General features: G+C 43.7%; 1 protein-coding gene across 1 annotated transcript in view; it reads right to left on the reverse strand.

The window, feature by feature from the left end:
* The window catches only part of IBTK (inhibitor of Bruton tyrosine kinase), a 94,304-nt gene extending 87,507 nt beyond the window's left edge, over window positions 1-6,797 (reverse strand). Inside the window, 1 exon segment of the mRNA XM_070376240.1 lies at window positions 6,602-6,797. The gene's annotated coding sequence lies outside the window, so the exon portion shown is untranslated.
* Window positions 6,798-8,262: the final 1,465 nt, after the last annotated feature.

An 8,262-nucleotide genomic window follows, 5' to 3' on the forward strand; every position in this document is an offset into this window, starting at 1 on the left:
TTCCCCTAAATTCCTGGCCCAATGCCTAGTGTTAATCTTATCTATGCTTTGAACAATACTTATTGAAGGCATGTGATATTTTACATCAGAGAGGTTAAGTAGGCCACCCAAATCACACTATCAGCAAAGAGTTAGGATTCAGGATTCAAACATAGATCTATTTCACAGTAAAGTCCAAGCTATTTCTACAACACTATGCTGCCTCCTCAGTGCATCTACAGGTCACAAGGTACTGCAAAAATAAAAATACAAAGAGCTTAAGGGCTTCCCTGGTGAATCAGACGGTCAAGAATCTGCCCGCAATGCAGGAGACCCGGGTTCAATCCCTAGGTTGGGAAGATCCCCTGGAGAAGGGAATGGCTACACACTCCAGTATTCTTGCCTAAGAAATCCCATGGACAGAGGAGCCTAGAGAGGGCTACAGTTGTGGGATTGCAGAGTCAGACACAACTAAGCGACTGACAGTTTTCACTGTTACTCTAGATAATTCGAAAAAGTCTATTCTCGATATTCATCGATAATACTTGAGTGAAAATACAGCTCATTTAACAACTGTATTGACCGAACAAGATTTATTATCTAGTACATAGTCTACCATCAGTGGGTCACAGTTTAGTACGGGGAATGAACTGCTTAGTAGAAGGGAATGAATTTAAGCAAGTACTAAAAAAACTCATGATTAAAAATCTATGGTAAAGATATAACAAGTGACTCACAGGAATGTAGAGTCAATAGGAGGGATAGAGAGATTTCCCAAAGGATATGTATAAACGAAGACTTAAGATGAGCACATGTCAGCCTGGGGTTAATGGGCATTTGAGGCAGAAGTAAGAGTAAATATAAAAGCACTAAAATTACCTTGGTCCATTCTGAAAATTCCAAGAAATTCAGAAAACAGAAATGCATAATGCCTAATATATATATACTGGATACACTAGATTATAGACAGTCTTATGTGCCTTTCTTTAGGGATAACGAAAGTGGGCAATCAAAAACATATTTAGGACCCTGAATTGATTAGATGTGGTGATAACTTCTAGGTTTCTGGCTTGGGCAGCCAGGAAGAAAAGTAAGGGTAAATACTTTAGAAATCAGAGAAAACAAATTTAAAACAAAAGGAACAAACAAATTAAAGGTGAAGATTTGTTTTATATGTGATGAAGTGTTGATGAGAAATTGAGTGGAGGAGTATAGCTAGCTACAGGCAATGGTTAACCTTGAAGACTGCTTCACTATAAAGGTGCCAGTCAGTAGAGGTTGAGCCCTCAACAATGGCTCATAATCCTATGTATACACTTGGTTAAGAGTTCAGTTATATTCCTAAAACACAAATCTGATCATGCTAGTCTCTGAAATACTTAAGACCAAAATGAAACAATATATTTCATGCATTAATAGCTTTGTGACCTCAGAAAGAGGAGGCCAGTTAGACCTGGCAATTATGTAGCACATAAAGTTCAGACAACACTGGGCTAGTAACTCAGATACACCACTAATTAAGTTATAAATTACCCTGGGCACATCACCCATCACCTAAGATTCAACTCTTTCCTGTAAAAAGGGAATAACTATTTATCTCCTGAGTTGTTCTGAAAAATCAATGAGACAATTCATGCACATGTAAGTACCAAACAATGTTATGAAGGAAAAAGAAACATAGTGATATATATAGATCAGAAAATGGAGTAACTATATTGAAGTCCCTTCTGCTTGGAACGTTTTTACTCAAACCTTTAGAAGGCTGCCAACTTGTCCACAGTTTACAAACGTTACGTCTACCACCTTTTGAACTTTCATATGGACAAGCATAGTGCTTTACATAAATGAACTGATTGCCCTGTATATTACCTTTACTTTAGAAAGAGGAAATTGATGTAAAAGCTTGATGTAAATTGATGTAAAATCACACAGATAGAAAACTGTGGATTCTACCTATTCTCTCTACCCAAATTGCTCTTTCAAAATGCAGTCAGGAAATCTTCAATAGGAACTAGAATAGTGTGGCAGAAAAGAATTACCCTTACTTGTAGTCATAAGAATTGGGCTCCTACTATGGATGAGATTTCAGACAAGTCCTTGTATTACTAAGAACTTAAGTTTTCTGAACTGTGTCAAACTTGGGATGCCACCAACCAGTCTCAAAAGAATGTCTGCTAGCAGCTGGTGACCACAACCTGACTTTTTAAAGGCCTCCTCTTATAATTATTATATTTTTAGACAATGAATTTGCTTTAAATCATATGTTAACAAGATGAGAAAACACATGTGCAGGGACCAATAGCACTCATTACCCATATGTTAAAACCAAACCAAGAGTTAAAACCTACCTAGGTAAAACAAGACAAATGGCGACTTGGCTACAAGTCTCCCCAAAGCACCAGGGCCAGACTGGGTTTCTGACTTACTCTCCTGAAAAGAAATGTGACCAATTTTGTCTATTAACATTCACACTGTCACTTGTCCAACTACTTCTAACTGGGTCTGTGACACCTACATCAATCATACTAGGCTAACAGGACAAAGAAAATGTGTATGACCACACCAAATAGCTCCATTTCCCTGGACAGGGTAACCCAAGCTCTGACTCTATCTAGACCAGGATCAAAACTGCTACCAAATGTAACCTGGTTCTTACTCCTGCTTGGGCCCCTGGTTACAAAAAATTCTTTTATTGATATTTGGCCCCTGATTTTTCCAATCTAGATTATTAAGTCTGTCTCTTCCAAATTTTAAGTTTTGCATTAAGATGATAGTGATGGAGAGATACCAGCCACTCCTCGGAATAGATCCTGCCAAAATAACAGCAGAAGTCACCCCAAGACAGAACAAGAGCTTTGTGACCCCAACTAGAAGCTAGAGAAGACAGACCTTTGCCCTTCATCCTCCCAATAAAGATTTCTTGGGGTTCATATCCCTCAGAGGGGATTTGAGGCAGACATTACTTTGTCAACAAAGGTCCGTCTAGTCAAGGCTATGGTTTTTCCAGTGGTCATGTATGGATGTGAGAGTTGGACTATAAAGAAAGCTGAGCGCTGAAGAATTGATGCTTTTGAACTGTGGTGTTGGAGAAGACTCTTGAGAGTCCCTTGGACTGCAAGGAGATCCAACCAGTCCCTGGTAAAGGAGATCAGTCCTGGGTGTTCACTGGAAGGACTGATGTTGAAGCTGAAACTCCAATACTTTGGCCACGTGATACGAAGAGCTGACTCATTTGAAAAGACCCTGATGCTGAGAAAGATTGACGGCAGGAGGAGAAGGGGACGTCAAAGGATAAGATGGTTGGATGGCATCACCGACTCAATGGACATGGGTTTGGGTGGACTCCGGGAGTTGGTGATGGACAGGGAGGCCAGGAGAAATATCAATAACCTCAGATATGCAGATGACACCACCCTTATGGCAGAAAGTGAAGAGGAACTAAAAAGCCTCTTGATGAAAGTGAAAGAGGAGAGTGAAAAAGTTGGCTTAAAGCTCAACATTCAGAAAATGAAGATCATGGCATCTGGACCCATCACTTCATGGGAAATAGATGGGGAAACCGTGGAAACAGTGTCAGACATTATTTTTTGGGGCTCCAAAATCACTGCAGATGGTGACTGCAGCTATGAAATTAAAAGACGCTTACTCCTTGGAAGGAAAGTTATGACCAACCTAGATAGCATATTCAAAAGCAGAGACATTACTTTGCCAACAAAGGTTCGTCTAGTCAAGGCTATGGTTTTTCCTGTGGTCATGTATGGATGTGAGAATTGGACTGTGAAGAAGGCTGAGCGCCGAAGAACTGATGCTTTTGAACTGTGGTGTTGGAGAAGACTCTTGAGAGTCCCTTGGACTGCAAGGAGATCCAACCAGTCCATTCTGAAGGAGATCAGCCCTGGGATTTCTTTGGAAGGAATGATGCTAAAGCTGAAACTCCAGTACTTTGGCCACCTCATGCGAAGAGTTGACTCATTGGAAAAGACTCTGATGCTGGGAGGGATTGGGGGCAGGAGGAGAAGGGGATGACAGAGGATGAGATGGCTGGATGGCATCACTGACTTGATGGACGTGAGTCTGGGTGAACTCCGGGAGTTGGTGATGGACAGGGAGGCCTGGCGTGCTGCGATTCATGGGGTCGCAAAGAGTCGGACACGACTGAACGACTGAACTGAACTGAACTGAGGGAGGCCTGGCGTGCTGCGGTTCATGGGGTCACAAAGAGTCGGACACAACTGATTGACTGAACTGAGCTGAACTGAACAGTTTCTCCCCTGTGGACAGAAACTCCATAAAAGCAGGACGATGGAAGAGTCTGGGCCTTGCCCAGGTAAGAGATAAAAGACCACTTACTCCTCATTCAAAGTCAAGGAGACCTTGCAGACTACACATGAAAGGCTCCTTAGAGGTCAAAAAGGGAGGAGGCATCACCTCACAGTAAGTGATGTCAACTACCCATAAGCCTCTGCACTAGAATCCATCTTGGCTAAGAGATGAGCGGGCACACATGGGAAGTTCCTAAGCTATACTGAATACAGACTCAGAACCAGGCAAATCAAAATGACTGGCCAAATGAAACCTGGAAGAAAAGGCTCCTAAAAAGTAATTCAAACTAGCATGAGAGCACAACTCTTTTCTGCCTAATGTTTCACTTAAAAAAAAAAAAAGAATTGGATTCCTACCATCTAAAACCCTGTTCAAGTAGCTTAATCTCCCTAATCCAAATTTCTTCATCTGTAAAATGAAAACAACTTGCCTTATGAGTGGAGACCTTGCCTACAAAAATTTTAAGTTCCTGAAGGGAGGGAAGGGAATGCGATACTAACTTATATTTCTCACAATATTATAATATGTATTCAACCAGTAGGTTTATTTTTTTTTGAAGAGCTCTCTAAAATCAAAATATCTTCCCTAAAGACTTGTATCTATGTTAACTGTTACAAAGTTACAAATTATAGTGACTTATAATCAAAGAATGTTTAAAATTTTAAATTCCTTCTGTAAGCCCTGAAAATATTTCACCTAATTTTAAAACGTTGAGACATACTACTTTAGGAAATAATTTACCTTTATCAATACTGTATTTCATTCTAATGTTTTCTAAATTATTCTCTGGGTACAAGAGAAAAAATTCAACATTTTATTAGCACAAAACCCAGTTTCACAATTGAACAATTCCCCAAATTTTAGGGGGCAAGCACATCTCTGGAGGTGGCAAAGAATTACCACCCTATTAATGATAATAAAGGGATTTCCTTAGGGGTCCCTCCAGTGGTTAAGATTCTGTGCTCCACTGCAGGGGGTACAGGTTTGATCCCTGGTCCTAGTTGGGGAACTAAGATCCCACATGACACAGGACACAACCAAAAGATTAAAAATAATAATAATAAGCTAACTTCGAAATCATTTATAATAATTAACCAAGTAACACTGAGCTCCTTACGTAATATGGTCTATTGAACTTTATGATCTTGAAGCATAATGTATAATTTAGGATACTGAAAGCCGTGGACACAAGTTTTAAAAAAAATAAATTTAAATAATAGAAGAGCCATTTTTTAAAATTCCTTGAAATAAGCTGCTTTGACTAAATATCTGTACTTTCTCCAAGTATCTATAATACAATTATTTTTAGAAAGCAGCTCTTTCTGCCCTATATCAGTTTCTAAAATCCATAAAAATCAAGGAATTCAAATTAGAAAGGGCAGGAACTTCCCTGGTGGTCCAGTAGCTAGGACGCTGGGCTCCCAGTGCGGGGAGTACAGGTTTCATCCCTGGTCAGGGAGCTAGATACCAGATGCCCCAACTAAGACCAGGTGCAGCCAAATAAATACATAAAAATTAAAAAGTTTTCTTTTTAAAAAAAAAAGGGGGGGACAGTGAAAAGGTCAGGGATCTATGGCAGGATGTGAATTTGGACATCACGGGCATAGCATCACTGGTTCTTTTATCAATTCTGATAAATTTTGACTTTCAAACCCACTACCTTCCATGCATGGGGGGTAAAAAAAGGTGTCACATCAATTTCTACTTCCTGACCTGTCTGGTGAACACCCTTTACGTTTTATTACCTACGCTGGAAATACGGAATCACGGATATCCTGGGTTACTTATTTCGCTACTGAACTAAAACTTTTTTTTTTTTAGAAATCCGCAACATGATACAAGAACAGAAGGCCTCTATCCTGTCTCCTCCATCCCCCAAGAAAAGAACGGGTCCCTTTCACAGAACAGTCGATTCACTCTGCACTTCATCGTTAGCATCCCCAGAGTGAACGAAAACTTCTGTGACGCGACGAAGGGGCTGAGGGATATGGACGCCTCGAAGAATGGCTTCACATTCAGGCTCAAGGGACAGTGACACGAGACAACCACCAGAAACGAGCAGCGCGACGTCGCTGGAAGGCGTGGCAGGAGAACCGCAACGTAGCGCGCTGCCCGCACACACCATTCATTAGCTCAGAGAGGAGGCGGGGAGGTGGCCGCTGGGACCCGGGCCACACCGCCGGCCTCGCGCCGCCTCGCGCGGAGCCCGGCGGCCTCGGCGCCCGGAGTCCCCTGCCCGCTGTCCCCCGCACCCTGCGGGAAGATCACACCGTCCCGTCGCGGCCGAAGCCTCCCTCACCAGTCGCTAGATGAAAATGCGCCAGTGGTCTCCGCGGGGTGGGCGCACGGCAGCGCAGGGACTCATCCTCAGTGAAGGCAGCAGAAGAAAGTGAAGGGCGCCAGTGGAGGCCGATCCCCAGGCCCGGGTCAGCTCTGGAGGCGGCTGCAGCTACAGCCGCGTCTACAGGCGCCTGGCAGAGGGGTGGGAAGTGGGTCTGGGAGGAAAGGCCGGCGCGGGCGGGACCTAGGAATAAGACGGGCGCTGATTGGCTGGGGCTCATGTATGCCTCTTGAGGATTGGCTAGTGTCTGCTCAGAAGGCCTCGCGTGGCAGCACCAAAACTGTGGCCTTTCCCTGGCGCCCTAAAGGAACTTGACCCCGCCGGCCTTGGGACTGCCAGCGCTGGCGGGTGGGGGTGTGCGGAGGGAGACGGCGGGGTTGGGGAAGGCCGCGGTCGGGGACTCAAACCAACGGGGGATGGTGGAAATGTCCGCCTCGCGTCAGCTGTCGCCCAAGGAGAAATCCTGTTAGCCCCCACAGCCGGAGACTTAGCAGTTCACGATAAACCCTGGTGTAGAGACTGAACTTTGGGAACCTGGACGGATGCCTTGGTCACCACGCAACAGAAATCAAAGGCGTAGGCATCTGCCACCTGAGTTTCCTCCCCAACGCCCTACCAGTGGGGTCACTGAAAAGCTCAGGGCGCGGTCTGGCAGAGAGACAGCATCGCCCCTCCCACACCCAGATGATCGGGGCGGGGGTCACTCCCTGGGTCAGAAGGCGTCAAGGACTTCTTGGATCCTCGCTCTGCGGGTCCAGCCGCCGACCCGGGGCCCGCCAGTCGCCAGCTCACGCCACTCTGCCTGACGCCAGGCTGGCTCTATCCTTTTTGCCCCCCTTTAACTCCGCACGGAAGGGCTGTTTTTTAAAATGGTCGCCTGAAAAATGAGGGAGGAAAAGCAAGCAGCCAATAATCGATACTAGGGTAGCGAAAAAGAAACACCCTGCCTGGGAATGCCTAATACAGTAGGCGCCCGTTCAATGTTTGTTCGGGGAGGGCTGGGTGACTCAGAACAAACAACTCGAAGTCAGGAGGTAGCTGTGCGGCTCTGCCACGTGGTCAGTTATACAAGCCATTTAGTCTCTTTCATCTGTAAAACGACAGAGTTGGACTAAATGTCTTCTTTGGGACGGCCCATTCAGCTGAACTCATTCAGGAGCCTGCCTTGTGGAAGCCTAAAGACATCCATCTGGTTCGTGAAGAGAATAACTAGCTCTGTTCTGTCTCTTTGCCCCTTATTCTAGGTGCCCTTCTTTGACAGGTAACAAAAACTAGTTTATAATGTAAACATTGAAGTGATTTTGAAAATAAGCTATGTATGATGACTTTTATATTCATGCACAAAAAAGCTAGCAATGGCAAGAAAAATAATGTAAATAAATGCACTGACCAAAGATCAAATATTTTATCAGTCTCTGGGCAAATTAATTGGCTTTTTAGAAGCCTCTATTTCCTCATTTGTAAAATAGGAGCAACAATGCAATTACCATTGTTAAAATGTAATTATATAGAGACATATTGCACTTAGCAGAGTGCCTGGAACACAATAACACTTCCTAAATGGTAGACGTTACTTTTTATAAATAAGTATTTCCTTAGCAGTGAAATTATTCTAGTTC

The sequence above is a fragment of the Bos mutus genome, chromosome 9, assembly GCF_027580195.1.
Source record: "Bos mutus isolate GX-2022 chromosome 9, NWIPB_WYAK_1.1, whole genome shotgun sequence".
NCBI classification, from domain to species: domain Eukaryota; kingdom Metazoa; phylum Chordata; class Mammalia; order Artiodactyla; family Bovidae; genus Bos; species Bos mutus.